The 16,628-nt window shown below is 36.0% G+C and overlaps 1 pseudogene; it reads left to right on the top strand.

The window, feature by feature from the left end:
* The window catches only part of LOC18441104 (bifunctional dihydroflavonol 4-reductase/flavanone 4-reductase-like), a 64,843-nt pseudogene extending 54,706 nt beyond the window's left edge, over positions 1 to 10,137 (top strand).
* Positions 10,138 to 16,628: the final 6,491 nt, after the last annotated feature.

Genomic DNA, 16,628 nt, shown 5'->3' on the forward strand with positions numbered 1-16,628 from the left:
CCTATAATTGCTCCTTCAACTCTTTTAACTCAGTTAGAGCCATCCTATATGGGGCTTTAGAAATAGTAGTACTATCAGGGGCCACCTCTATTTCAACTTAAATCTCTCTAACTGGGGGTAGAGAAGTTAACTCTTCAGGAAAGACCTATGGATATTCTCTCACCACCAGTATCTCTTCCAATTTAGGCTGAACAGCCTGGTTTTCTACTACATAAGCCAAGTATCCAACACATATTTTGGCCAACAGGCGAGAGGCCCAAACGGCTGAGATGATATGCAAAGGAGCAACATTCTCAATGCCCTTAAAATGCAGTTCAGGTTGACTCGGGCATTTAAAAGTTACAATCTTATATAAACAATTCACTGTAGCATAGTGGGTAGACAAATAATCCATACCCAAAATAATGTCAAAGTCTTGAATATCTAAAAGTATCAAATCAATAAGCAACAAATTCCCTTCAATCACAATCCCACATTTTTTATACATTATATCAATTTCTATTGATTCTCCCATAGGCATCCATACTACTAGAGTCCAAACAAGTTGTACAGGATTAACATTCAAGTGACATGCAGAGTGTGGTGTAACAAATGAATGGGAAGATCTCGGATCAATTAAAACTTTTGCTTCAATTTCACATACAGAAAACATACCTCGAATCACAAAGGTTTACGCCTTGGCTTCTTGCTCAATCAGGGTGAACACCTGCCCTTGAATCCTTGGTCTATCATCTGATCCATTGACGGGGCTGTATTTTATTAAATGGGCTGGTTTGCCACATCGAAAGCAGGTCTTAACCTTTTTAAAGAACTGTTGTATGATTCCCCAAACCATAGTGAGGGCAGGCTGGACGTCGGTTGCACCTCACATCACTTGGAACAATCCCCGATATCCTAACACCACCTTGATTGTTTCTCCCCTTCAGCTCTCTCCTTGAAGGGAGTCGTGCCTTCTTAAAATTCCCAGATTGAGCAACACCCAACCCTCCATCGCTTCTTGCCCAAAATTCATCATCGTCCCTCTCCATCTTTAGAACCAGGTCCACTAGCGGGGCAAAAGTCTTAAGGTTGGCTTTAATAATCCTTCTCCTTATATTGAACCGATGGCCCCTCTCAAATTTACTAGCCTTTCGTGTGTCAGAACTAATAATATGTGGTGCATATCTAGAGAGTTCAACAAACTTCGCTGCATATTGATCAAATGGCTTGTTTCCTTGTTGCAGCTCTATGAATTCCACCTCTTTCCTTTCCGTTACTGAGTCGGGGAAGTGTTTCTCATAAAAGACTTCTAGAAAATTCTCCCAAGTAGTAACAACTCCTGACCCTTCCCGCGACTGTTTTACTGAGCTCCACCAATGCTCAGCTTCTCCTTCGAGCATAAATGTACCCAGCCTAACTTTCTGCTCATCTGTGCAATTTAGAACTTCAAAGATCTTCTATCTGCCTCCTCCATCTCTCAGCCTTCTCTACTCCCCCATGCCCTATAAAGTTTGGAGGTGCCATCCTCTTGAACCTTTCTATCAGATTACTGTAACTCACTTCAAAGGCAGGGATAGAAGGGGCCATTACAATGTCAAAGCTCTGACGAGTTCACCTAAGGCCTCGGTGTTACCATTACTTGAACTCACATTGTTGGTACGAATTCTTGACATCTCCAACCAAAAACATAAACACTCAGTTACTAGTCTATCAAAGAACTTTCTGACAAACACTCCTAAGATTCCCTTGGCCAAGAATCTTATATTCGCTGCTCTGATACCATAACTGTCACGACCTCACTCCCTGACCTCAGCTAGAGGGTGACAAAGCACGGGATCGCAGCCGGAGGTCGCGAACGTCACTTAGGTGGGAGTGGCTCAAGGCATAAAAAACAGATCGAGAGCAAACCACGAAAGAAAACTAGGATAAATCCATTCATTAAACAAATATCAATCCAAAAGGTACAACCATTTCACTCATTCATTATCAAAATTCTTTACAATTTCTTCAAGGCACTACTGGCCCAAAGTACACAAAAAGGAAGTATACATCATGTTGCTGAAACCACCAAAACATACTGTGAAGGTCTTCAGAGGATGACTTCTCAAAACTTTTAAATCTCGGGCTTCCAACCCCCAAACTGCCACCCACCTTCACTCTATAGTTATGAAAATAAGATGGAATAAGTTAAAAGCTCAGTAAGCAACACCATTGCTTTCCATCTAGCATGACAGTGATAACAATATGCAATGCACATATATACGTATATATACACATGTATCAAATGAAGTCCCTCAACATGCTTTTCAAGACTCTAATAGTAATGTGATAAAGGCAGTTCAATATATAATGCATAAGTCACAATCACCTTACTTAAAGAGATAAATAAGGACAACAGATCACAGATACTGTTAAAAGTTCATGCATAAAGCTAAGCCACAACGGTCAGGCAAAGCCAATCCTGAATTTGGGACTTCTACCCTCACTCAGGAGGGTGGACAATGACAAGTAGGTAAATGCACTTCGTAATGCCCTCACTCAGGCACACAATCCTCAACGTGCTTTAGGGTTTCGATAAGCAGTGGCCATGCAAGACAGACCCTCATCTTATTCCCTTATGGTGAGAGAGTGTTACACTACCATTAGGTGACACAATGTGTAGTGCCAACATAGATATGGGGGGCGCGACCCTCCTAACTATTTACATCTTGAGTCTCGTCCTATCATGGGGAGTCAGGGGAAGATCGCAGCTGCCTGCACCATCATTCACACAGTAGGTACCCTTCCCGACAGGTAGCTGTCAACACCATCATTCACATAGTATGTGATTATTCACGTAACACATAAGAATTGCAGCTGCCGGCACCATCATTCACATAGTAGGTACCCTTCCCAACAGGCAGCTGCCAGCACCATCATTCACACAGGAAGTGCCCATTCACTTATCACATAAGCAGCATGATACCATCATTCACATAGTCTATATCCATTCACATATCATATAAACAAGATTATACCATCATTCACACAGTAGGTATCCATTCACATATCACATAAATCGCATGATACCATCATTCACACAATAGGTATCCATTCACATATCACGTAAACAGCAGGATACCATCATTCACACATTAGGTATCCATTCACATATCACATAAATAGCATGATACCATCATTCACACAGTAGGTATGTGGCACATCACACTTTAACAGTATCACAATGACAATATCATAATAACAGTATCATTATTTCAATTAAGCCTTACAGCTCAATTTCCAGCCATTAAGGGAAATGACATGCGCTTACCATTAGGGTTGTAACTCTTGGATTATTCAGAGTTTGAAAATGGTTCCAAAACCAACTTTTTAGCCAACCCACCTATCTCATGAATGGGAATGTCTTGTAGCCAATTGGACGCAGTTTGACCTTTTAAAGGTTCAAGGAGGTGAGGGTTAACTAGCTGCCCCCTGCTGTGTACAGTAGACATCGATGTACCCTGCTTCATATTACTATAATGTTCAAACAGTAATTTTAAGCCAAGACGTAAATTTCTTTCTAACAAGGTAAATTTGAAAGAATTTGGATTCCATTTTGTAGTTCAAATATTCGTGTCAAACAAGGTGAGCTATGAAATTTATCAACACTGCCCACAGGGACATACCTTCATAAAACGAAGTATAGCTTTCAATCTAGGAATTTAAAAATAGTTTCTACATACAAGTTTTATCCCATTCAAATATATTGCAAGTGGTTGTGGTTTGGCCAAAAATGAACGTCGTTTGATTAGTTAAAATCAGTGACTACAATGGCATTAGTGCAAAAATCCAGGAAAACAGTCAACAGTGATATACTTTCCCATTTTGAATCATAACTTCATTTTCTTAAGGATTTCAATAGTGGGAAAAAACAAACATTTACTAGATTCATATATCTTCCCAATGGTAGTGGTTTGAGGTCAATCGGACCCTGTTTGGCAACTGAAAAGTGTCTTTCAAGAACACACATGTTCTTGAAATTTCACAGTGGCATATAACATATCTCAAGAACACATTTCTTGGCCTTCATTTCATGGTGATGAACATGATAACAACCATTCACTCACAATGCACACACATAACATGCATTTCGCACATAATCTAAGAATCATACATTCAGTCTTAGCATCCACTTTCATTATCGAACAAAACCCCCAAATTTTAGTGAAAAAGCCGTAAGGATTTTTTTACATCACATACACTTTCCTTGCTTATTTCACATGCATATATTCCCATGCATCCTTATGAATACCCTGAAATGGTGATGGATCCACTTAACTAAATAACAATGATATCCTCTCCACTTCTCTTCTCACAGCTCCCACTGCCCAACAATGGCTGCCTACCAACAGTCACTTCTTCAAACCTTTCCTTAGAGAGAGAGAGAGAGGAGGGGAAAAAATGAGTGGCGTGGATGAGAGAAGAGGCTTAAGTACTCTTGAGAGTGGGGTGGCTGTCCAAGTGGTGTCAAAAGGCTTCAAAATCTGGACAAGTGGCTACAAGTCAGCATGCTTCTCCAAATGGCACTCACAACTCATGCATGGCAAAAACATAGGCGGCATTGACCAGCGGGCGATAACCCACTTTTCACCTGCCGTGCACCCTTCACTTCTCCCCCCGCACTCTCTCTCCGTCGGGCGCTTCTTCCTTTCGTCGCGTCGCGTGTCAATCACTTCGCCGCACCTGCTCCCTCTTTGCCACGCGCTTCTTCCTTTCGCCGCATCGCACGTCATTCACTTCGCCGCATGCGCTCCCTCTTCGCCCCACGCTTCTTCCTTGTGCCTACCTGCTGCGAACACCATCACCGTGCGACCTACACTCTACTTATCCTTTCGTTCACTCAACTGGCTGGGATAGTCCGAGTCCTTAAGACTTTTAAAAGATCTTAACAAATATTCTCCACCAGAATCATAATGAAAATTGGCTCGTGATCATGATAGAGGACTCATCATAAATTTGAAAAAGAATTCACTTAGAATATAACAAGTATATCAAGGTGTAACAAGAAAAGTCATCAATAAGACCACAGCATAATAACGACCATCCAAAAATCTACAAATCAAAATATATGAGATCAAAAGGAGAACAAGAAACAAGTTTCACTATTAGAAAATAGTAGTGAAATATGTTTTGCCAACTTGCAATTAATATAACTAATACTATTTGTGGTTTTTATATGACATAGTCTGTTACCAGATTGAAAAAGAAGACAATGAGCTAGCTGTCCAAGCTATTTGCAATAACTACATCGAACTTCATACATGTCAGAGCCATGCTTTCAATAACAATTGAAAAGTTGGAGGTGCGTAGCGATCCCAAGATGATGCATTCTAGCCCTATGAATAGATTCTTTATTCAACAGACTATGCAATTGTACCCTTGCTTGTCTATTCGGTCATTAGCTCCGAAAGGGCAACATCAAAAAATGGAAGAGGAGTGCGATAGAGAATAGATGCTTGAACTAGCTTGAAATCATCTTGTAGCTCCATTAAAACATGTGTCAATCACATCTCTTCTCTAGGCTTATAATAGATTTCCAAATCAGCAATGCCCTTTGGTTCCATTATGGCCAATTGATTCCAAATAACTGGCATCTGGAAATGAAGATCAGAGACTTTTGTCCCTTTTTTTACCTGCAAATTGAATATCCATCTTGAATTTATATATGCAAGTAAAGTTGGATTGAAACCAAGAGGTAAGGAAGTCTTGGACCTCTTAGGAAGTTTCAAACTTCTGAAGCTGCAAATTGATTGGCGGTATAACAGAGTTCGCAATCCATAAGACAATCTTATGATGTTTATCTTCCATCACTCCAAGTTGGATTCAAACTCATCTCCATTCAATTTATCAGATGCTTTTGGACATAATTTGTTACCATTAATATACTTCTATAGTTTTTTCCCTTAAGAAAATTTCTTGTAAGGTAGGATCAATTACTATAGTTTAACCCGTCAAGTTTAATAATGATGGCTTTAGCAAAGTCAGAGAAAGCCATCCGATACAGTTTCAACAAATGACTAAAAAATCATAATATAATAGAAACCTGCCATGAGTTCTAGTCCTCAATAGTTGCATCTCTCTCAAGAAATCAGTCCCCGTTCTTTGACTAGGTGGAGAATAAACAAAAGAATAATTGTTGCACATATGTTGCTCTAGAGTCACGACATTAGAAATAAATGTTTCATTGGAGTCATTGTGCATATTGTAATTGTTGTACTGGAAATGCTGCATTGGATTTGTGGCACAATAGTCTTCAGAATTGTAGCAGCAGGCTTATCTATGACTGATAATGTTCATTGGATTGAACACGGATTGTCTAAATCCAAGAGTGATTTTGCTGCCGCAAGGTGATCTCAAGCAATGGCATAGTCATGCAATAGACCAAGATGATCTATGATTGTCATACCATGATAGATTATCAAGTTTCTCTATAGAGAACTCACTGTATATCAATGTATTCATTAAATATACAAACCTTTTATATATACAGAGCAAGATGCGACAAGAATATGAATATATTGTTGACACCTATAATACATCCAATCTTATCATAAATACAAGATACTACACCTACCTCTCTATATACATTGTCAATGAAATACATTTCCTAACCAGCGTATTCACAATATGCATTTTCTGTAGCACTTCTATAAGTTTAAGTTATCCACTAATAGTCCTTGAAGCAAGAAATGTGTAGCTCTCTAGTTTTGTAGTTTATGTTGCGATGTAGGGGCTTGACTCTATAGTAATTTTGTTGATGCTTATGATAATCTCTCCTCCAATTTCTTAATATCAATTGAGTGACATTGTTGTCGCATGTATTCCTAAACCCTCTGTTTTAAAAAAAAAAATTCTTTTTTGTTGTTTGAACAAATAATGAAGTGATAAAACTTGCAGTTAATGGGACATTGGACATATTGAGTGCAAGCGTCAAGGCCAAATCCATGAGGTGTGTCATTTTCACATCTTCAATAGCAGTTGTTAACGTTCATGATCATCAGCTCTGAGAATATGACGAGAGTTCTTGGACTGATGTTGAGTTTTGCAGAAGTTCTAAGATGTGGAGATGGGTATCGCTCTCTCTCTCTCTCTCTCTCGCTCTCTCTCTCTCTGCATGACAATCAATTTAACACGAGCACATGCTTTAGAAAGAATGAAAGGATTGCTCAGAATTTGGCAATAACATGCGATTATAGCACATAAAACAATTGATTTCCTTTTTCCAGAGCTAATACTCCCACATGTAAACTCGAATGAATTTTCTTCTCTTGTAAAGGTGAGATTATCCAGAGAGTCCTTGTTGAATGTAAGAATTTCACAAATCAAATCTTAGATCTCGGTTTACCAAAATCCTCCTCAAAAAAAAATAGAGGTAATATGTAAAAAATTTTGTTACTAATACAATAATAATAATAGAAATTTGTACATATAAAAATCCTTAATTTATAATAGAATAAATTTTCCACCTAATAATAAAATAACAACAACAACAACAACAACAATAATAACAACTAATGCTACTACTGACGATGTTAGTTTCATTTTCAATGTCCATAACTAAAGAAGCTTCAGTTATTCAAAAGGCCCTTAACCCCTTTGGCCAAAAACGATGGGCAGTTTTTCAAAGATACCTCTTCTCAAGTAATGTCACCCTCAAGATGAGATTACATTGCTTTTATTTTCCTATTTTACACTTTTCATGTCAAACAGGACACTTGCAACTTACATGTGTGTCAATGTTTGATGTAGATTACAAAGATTGTTCTTTCTGTTTTGGGAAAAATAGATTGCAGAACTCGTATATTATTGTAATTTTGTCAATAGATGTATTTGTGTCCCAGGGCTGAGAGACCAGCATTAGACTTTGACGAACAAAATAAGTTGGAGGTTGTTACCATTGCATCCTCCATCATAGTTGGGCCCTTCATTATGCAAAATATTCCCGGAAGCGTCACAGCTGCCTTAGCACTAATCACAAGTATGCACCTCTAACTTTGTTTTTATGTCCCCTAATTGTCAGTAAGTATGAGAACACAGACTGATCCAAGGGCTAGAAAAAAAAATTTCTGGGGAGGGGAGAGACTTACAAAGTCTTTGGACTTTATAGTTTGTGACGTATAAAGATGATTGTCATATCAAGGGTTTTTGTGTTTGATTGACATCATAGGAAATGAGGCTCATTATTCCATTTTGTTGCAACATGGTTTGGTACATACGGATGACTTATGCAATGCTCACATCTTCCTCTATGAGCATCATGCTACAAAGGGAAGATACATTTGCTCTTCACAAGACAAAACCATCCTTCAATTGGCCAAAATGATGAGGGAGAGATACCCAGAGTATGATATCCCTATAAAGTAAGTACTGCTACCACTATTTTTGTTTTTTTTTCTGATAATCCTTGATTTCAAAGATTGGCATGAAGCATCAATGCTATATTAGGAATTGCCAATAAATGGAAGCAAATTTTACGAATTTTACTATGTTCAAATTACAAATCCTACAGAAGATAAGATGAAGGAGGAGGGAGGTATCTCTTTATTTCCTTTTTCTTTTTCTTTTTCATTTTTTTTGTTTTTGAAGGGGGGGGGGGGGGGGGGGGGGGGGGGGGGTATTAAAAAGCAATTTTAGGGAACTTGAGGGTATTTTGGTCATTTTTTAAATTTGAGAGGTTATGTTCTAGCATGCTAGGGAATTATCGTGATTGCAAAGAGAGCTATGGATAATACTTGGCACACTATGAATATAATACTCCTGCCCTTCATATATGTATTAACCTCTATTGTTGAAATACTTGCATGAAAGTATTGGATCACATATCATACCACCTCCCAAAGTACTGATATGTCATATCCAATAGTTCAATTTTCATGTCGGCATTTGTAACACTTAATTTCATGTGAGACACTGATGAACATATCCATCCCCTTATAATCATAGCCTGGATTTCAGATTTTTACTTCATGAAAAGCCAAGTTAGCAATTCAAATAGTCCACATATAAAATGGAAACAGATGCAAAGAATTTCGATCGTCACAATTTCTTTCTTTCATAACTGTGAAAGACTATCCCAAATCTTAATATGTTTTATGCATGGATGATGAGCAATTGTGATCTTTGTCATTTTCTCATGCTTAACAGATTTTACCCAAGTCGATTGTTCCTTTCATTCATTTTTTTTTTTTGCCTTTTCCATCTTGAGGTTTGAAAAACTGCTATGTATTTTGGATGATGTTCCTCCATCTAAAGTAAATAATGTTTGTAAAAAAAAAAAAAAAAGAGAGAGAGAAAAGTGTGTTTTATTTGTTTTCTTTATAAATAAAGCAGAATGAAAGAATTTAACTTGAATTTGACAAAAAAAGTTCTCAATTTAGAGAAGTAAATTATATTTGGAATCAACTAATTCGCTCATTACTATAAATTACTTAAAATTACTTAGGAACATACAAAACCAATGTTAAATGAAGTGGGCTTCGAGTAGAACTTATATCAAATAAATTAATGAGAGGGGAAAATAAATGAAATATTTAAAGGAATCAGTCATATGGCAAGAATAACTATGAATTTTCAATAGCATATTTTAAAGATTAGTATGTTTTCATCATTTTATCCGTATTTAACTTGGTTCCATGGTTATGGAAAATAATTATTTCAATAAATTATTTATCCTTAAAGAGAAACATGAGCTAGTTTGCCCTTCATGTCCACTGAATAGACACTACGGAAGTATTATTCAAGAGAATCATATAAAAATCATGACACCTAGTAAATAACAAATGGGTGTCCTAATCCTAACTATCAACCTCATAAATAAACATGTAAATGAAATACAATCCATGAAATACACAATTTATTTAAAACATTTTTAAAGGAGAATATCTATGGAGAGTTCTCAAATGTTTTTCACTCAACAAAGCAAGCTAATGAGTTGTTGCGGTAATTGCAAGGCTCAAAGATTATGATGAGACATTGAAGCCACTTCACCATTCCTCCAAGAAACTCACAAATCTTTCATTCAAGTTCAAGTATACAGTGGAGGACATGTTTGACCCGGCAATCATGTTATGCCGTGAGAAGGGGTTTATACCACTAACTACAAAGCCCACACAAGCTTGAAGACACTCATGAACAAGTGCAAGTTTTACTCGTGTTGTTTGTTCATATTACATTGCTTTTCTTTTAATGTTTTTCATTAAAGAAGACTCAACATCTATTATATTACTTGCGTACCTTTCCTCTCTTATTTTGTGTTGTATTTAGGCACCGTTGTTTAACATAGAAAGAATACAGGTTTCACAAATGGTAAAAATTTATGTAAGCTGTCCGAGCTATTCCATAGAATTAAAGTGCACCTTTAAAATCCAAGAGAAAAGAGTGTTCTGTTGTTTGAAAACCTTCCAATCAATCATCTAGACCTCAATATGTATAGATATAAGTAAAAAATTGATTTTCCCCAAAAATAGTGCATCTTCTAACAAATCATCTAAAAATAAGATATTTTATATTTGATCTTACAACATTCTTTTAGGCATATTTTATATTCGATCTTACAACATTCTTTTCGGCACAAACAAAGGGTGTTTCATGTTTTTTTTTTTTCTTTTCCTTTTGTTTTGAGTTTGGTAATAAGATTACATCCCCAAAACTTGTGGGTCTAAAATACTCCTTGATTGTATTTTACACAGAGGAATGAATGGAAAAAATGCTAGGGTGGGAGCCCAAAATCCTTCACAATACTTAAAAGCATCCCCAAACATTAATTATAAAATTTCATAATTCAAAAAGCAAAATATTCTTATCCACTTCTAATATGCGATCTACAAAAATTGATGGTATACTCTAGTTGGCCATTTTAGGTGATTATGATAAGCAAAACAATATTGTATTTTTGTTTTGTCTGAATATTTTATGCTTTTCAGGCAAAACGTTATCTAGAAGTATTTCCACGGCAAGTATAATTTTTTCAATATTGTGACCAACCTAAAAAAAATGGGTTCTACACATTTTGTATGTGCCAGAAAAAAAATCCCACAATTGAACCCTAGGAAGGTTAGAACTATTTTTTAGAAACTAAAAATACAATTCTAATTTCTTTCTTAAAAGTACTCATCTAATGATTCTAAAGTTTAGATTCCAAAATTTTATATAGCTAAAATACCCCAAAGTAGGTCATTTAAAAAGGGCACAAGTTTTTAATATGCTGTTATTGAGCTCATTATTGGTGATCGTTTGTTTGTTGATACTTAATGCACCCTTTTAAAAACTTCATATGCTTCCTTGGGTAAATACCCTATCTAGGAGTATTTTTAAGACCTCAAATTCTAGGAATATAATCTTCTCAACCTAGCAATCAGCCTATTAGTCGATGTGTTTTTGAGTCATGATGCAAAGGCTAACACACTTACAAGATTCACAATCAAATATAAGGAGCTATCTAAAGTTAGATGCTGAGTAGACATCAAGCTCATATATGCTTAGCGGACGATGGGTCATGATACGCAGCTAACAAGAATGATTTTATGATGTAATTATAAACCGTTATATATACAAGAATACTTCAAATGTCATAATTGGGTGTAACCAAGCCAAGACTTTCCATAAAGGCCCCCGCTATTCCCTTAAAACCCTGATAGCCGGTCACCATATACATCTTGACGACTGGCCAATTATAACCACTATCAAACCTCTCAATTTGAGACCAAACTTTGGGACTCACATTTCAATGGCTGCTATATGCCTCGCCATACGCTATTGGATGACTTTGGACTTGGTGTGATGTCTCTTCAGATCCATCATCTATCAAAATAGTGTTTGACGGCCAGATCTCATGAAAACTCATCAAAGTATATCAAAATGAGGTGTAACTTTGAAGATATGATAAATAACACTTTTTATGCCTAGTTTAAGAATCATACAAATTGGATATCATTTGGTTCATCATCTAGATTCGCCAGTCGCTAGGATATGCCTTGACTTCCGACCTCATCATATTAGTTGGGGAATTGATCCAAAAACATTGGAAATCATACAAGAGGCACACTAACCCTATCCTTAAATTTTCAAGTCATTTGGAGATGATTTGACCACTTATCTATACTTGACGGTCTCCTAGGTTTATATCTGTCATCTACTAGGCACATTCTTTACAAACAGAATGACATTCGGTCACTAAAATTGAGATCTTTCCCGATCTACAAGGAGTTTTCTCGAAGGGTCTATAATTCCCAAAGAAGAAAGCAGATTGATCCGAAATGGTCAAATTTTCTATCACAATTTGCAATAAAAAATGTGTCAACTTCGATGAACAATATCTCCCTTGTTATTGATCATTAGAAGTGAGATTGGGACCATTGGATTCATCTTTGAGTCCTTTATTACCATGATAAATTTTATATCAAAAGGATTCATCATAAAAAAAAGGGACATCAATTGGATTTAACATGCAATAATAATATGCAGACTTGACTGACAACGGCTCCAAATAACCACTCTCCCTTGATTCGTTCCATCAATATCGTAGCAAATCTTGTCGGTTGTGAGTTCAAATTCATATATCAGAGTCCCTTGACTTCATGAAATTCAAGCTTATCTTCATAATGCCTTGGAGGTGTTCTAAACTTAAATTTGCATGTCATACTTATCTCATCGAACTACTCTCTCAGAGAGAGTTGGCTCAGATAAAAATTACTATTTCAATGCTTATCTCATCCTAAATCATACCCACTGATATAGTGAAAGGGGACTGATGATTTTGTTATTCATGAGCCCATCATTCCATTGATTTCATATGATAGAAAGGGAAAGAATAGAGGAGAGAGGGGAGAACTATTTATCCCTTCCATTTTTTACACATTCAGTAGGGAATACAAGCTTCTAATAGAGCCCTTCAACTACATGTTGATACATCTACAGAGAGAGACAACCGTCTATCTACACTACTTGAAGACTAGATTGCAAGGTGCAGTGTTCAGGTTGTACCAGTGCATATATCCATGTATATAAGCATGATATGCCTCTTGGTATTGATATTTCACGTAATTTCTGTATATTTTATTTCTTAAAAATTTCTATGTGCTTCAAGGAAAAAAACGAAGGGTTTTTAGCTAGAATTATATTGTATTAAAGGTGGAAGATAAGGTTTATGGATGAAATATGTTGGGGCTTCCTAAATTTAAGCGATTAACATGACTAGAAATGGGGAAGTTAAAGAGACTTGTGGGTTGAGAAAGAGAGAGAGAGGGAGAGAGAGAGAGAAAGAGAGTTTTTGTGTATTTTTAACTTTATTTTTTTCATTCTCTTACTTTGTATTTCAAGGGAAGGATGTTTCTTTTTGAAGAGCTTGGTTATTTTTGGGGTGAACTCCATTACGGACCGTGCGATATAATATATTCTTTCATCTATTATTTCTATATTAGTTTCCTACTTTTTTTTTCCTCCCTCTTCTATCTGCAACCTAGTCATTGAAAGTCTATTTTTATGTTTAGTCAAGCCTTTTGTAAAAAACGTATATTACATGTTCATTTGTCCCACAAACTTTGTAAGTAGTCCTTTCTCTTTCGTTTTCTCCTTCACAAGATGTTGATTTGTTTGAATATATCTGATCTTTCCATGAAGCATTGGATCCATGGAGATGGATATTACAGTATAGAAAATACTTTAAAATTTAAGCCTCGTAACCTAGTCTTACGTCTTAAAATTATTATTTTAGCTTTTAGATGAGTTCTGGTTAATCAGGTTTTAATTTATGTAGGAGAAATGACATGATCAGACCATACAAGGAGCACCCAACTAGGGTGGCGCTCCATCCCCAAAACCCAGCTCCGGCGTTTCATGGACAGGATCTCAACTGGAACCCATTTCCAAATTTTGCGAGAGCTTGCTCCTATTTATAGGATTCTCGATTGCATGAACAAAGGATCTCAATCCCAGTATCGCATGAAATGCATCCCTTAAAATTGTAGATCTCGTTCCTGAATAAATTAGATCCCCGCTCCCAGAATTTTAGGAGCACGATCCCTACGTTTCTGGAACTCCATCCCTACGTTCCCGGAACTTCCTAAAAGAAATTTCTTAAATAAAAGTTAACTGTTAAAATGAAATAATTATATTTAAAACCAAATTTTCATAAAAGTGAAGTTATGTGATGGGAGCGCAGACTAATCATGCACGAAACATGATCCTTCCTTGAATAGAGCTTGATCCTTTCTAAATAGCAACGTGATCATTCTTAGATGGGGGCACGATCCTGTGGTTGGTGGGAGAGTAATCCTTACTAATACTGGAATACGATCCCATTTGACATGGAACATGTTCCTATTAAATAAGGATCTTGATCTCGATGTATTGGGAACGCGTTCCCTGCTCATACGAGATATTGATCCATTACTTTTACCCTCACCGGAACTTGCTCCCTAAGCTTTGAAACATTGGGCAAACATCGATCCCGAGCTCCCGCTCCCGGAACCAGAGCCGTTCTTGCTCCCACTCCCGATAACTACGGATCGGACCTCTATTATCCAAGATTACCTTTCTCGAATGTTAAGATTTTTAAGACTAAGAGTTTTCATGCATGTCAAATTGAGAGAAAAGATAGATTTTCTTTAGAAATCTACATATACAAATGGGGAATTCAAGAGTGAAAAATTAGCATTTAGAATTCGTATGAGGCCATGAAACTCATTTTCCCCAAAAAATTCATTTTCCGAGAAGATGCTCATAGATGAGAAAGTATCTATTATTATACATTAAGCGAGAGTTCCTCCCTTTATTTTATTGATGTGTGTCATTTTCTTTTTCAATATTTCCCTATGTTTTCTTAAATTTTCTCTATTTTGACCTTCTATTTGTTGCAATTGTTTCTAACTCTCTTCTATTAATTGCTATTAATCTCTCTCTCTCTAGGTAATTACTACAAATGTTATCTGTATTCTCTAGTATTATTTAAGTACTTAGTATAGCTCCCAACTTTCTATATCTCTCTCTGCAATTAATTAATGCCTTCCTCCTCATTCTCTTTCCTCTCAATGTATCGTTCCCATCCATCTCCACTGCATCTCTTTGAAAGTTTTTTCGTATATTATATAGATTTAAAAATAAAATATTTGATAATGTAAATGTTATAATTAAACAATTTCTATCCAAATTGTAATTTTATTTATTTACTATAACTTATTTATTGAAATGATGATAATTATGTAGTATTATTAGTTAACTATTAAAAGTCATCAAATCAAATGTTTATTGTTTTTGCTAAGAGATGAATTTAGAGAGAGAATACCGTAATAATGGAGTAGGCGAAACTAAACTACCAATTAAAATGAATTATGTAGTATCATGAAAATAAATCAAACAAAGAATCAAAGCCAAAAACCATATTTATAGGTACCATGAAACCCTTTAAACCACTTGGTGTTCTGTACTAACAGTTTGGTTTATCTTGTCTGTGTTTTTTTTATGAATATAAAAAGCCTATTGAAATGTTCCCTATTTATCTCACTCCTCTATGGAGAATTCTCTTTCTAACTCATAGGTTTTGCTAAGTTTTCTTATTCTCTTTCCAAATATGCTACCTGAAAAACCAAAATGGTTTGCCCTCTCTCTCTCTCTCTCTCTCTCTCTCTCTCTCTCTCTCTACAAAAACTCTGATCAATCTCTAAACACGTTGAGCAATGTTTTCTTGTTCTCTCTACAGAAAATTTAGACGTTATTGTGTTGTTTTCTTGTTCTCTAACTCTATAAAATTCAGAGGATTTGTTGCATGTTCTTATTCGCTCTAGAAAATTTTGAAGTTGTATGTGGCTATTTTTGGTAGTATTCTTTAGTTATTGACTTTGGGACGTGATGCTAAATTCCCTCTTTCATGATGGGTGTTTTCATCATAGAAGAATGGCCTTTTATGGAGGAGCCCATAACAGTTAATTTTAGAGAGAGAAAACATAAGAAAAGTGTAGAGAGGTAGAGATTGGGAGTTCTGAACAAATCCTAGCATATTGTGCCCTTGTATTGGGTCAGATTTCAATCGGATATTCTTATAGTGACGATGTTAGTCAATGGAGACAAATCAAAGAGTCGATCAATGGTGTTATTGTAGTAGGAAAATCAATTTGATATTTCTTTACCATTGTATGAGGTAATCTCTATAAAACCTACAAACTTGTAAATTTCTGACTATTGATAGTGAATCATTTTCTTGCCAGTTGCCTGTGGATGTAGCTTGATTTTAGGTGAGCCATGTATATTGTATATTGATGGTGCTTTGATTATAGTTTGTAATGTGTGGTTGTGCCATTAGAGTCCTTATTTTACTTTGTGTCATTAGAGTTCCTATTTTACTTTTTCTTGATTTCATCATATATTTACATCATAAATTTAAATCTTCTGTGTTGGATTTCTTGGAATCAATTTGTTGGTGATTACCAAGTTGATTTTGAGGTATTATATTTGTTATAGTCGGTGGTTCACTACAACAACAGGTAATCACGGTGGACTTGTTCCCAACAAGTGGTATCGAGCCAGATTCAAGGGAAGTGTGTAATAATTTGGCAATTGGCTAATTTCAAATTTGAAGTAAAGAATTTTGATGGAAAAAATGATTTGAAACATTGGAA

Source organism: Amborella trichopoda, chromosome 7, assembly GCF_054954075.1.
Source record: "Amborella trichopoda isolate Santa Cruz 75 chromosome 7, AtrichopodaSantaCruz75HAP2 v2.0, whole genome shotgun sequence".
Classification (NCBI taxonomy): Eukaryota; Viridiplantae; Streptophyta; class Magnoliopsida; order Amborellales; family Amborellaceae; genus Amborella; species Amborella trichopoda.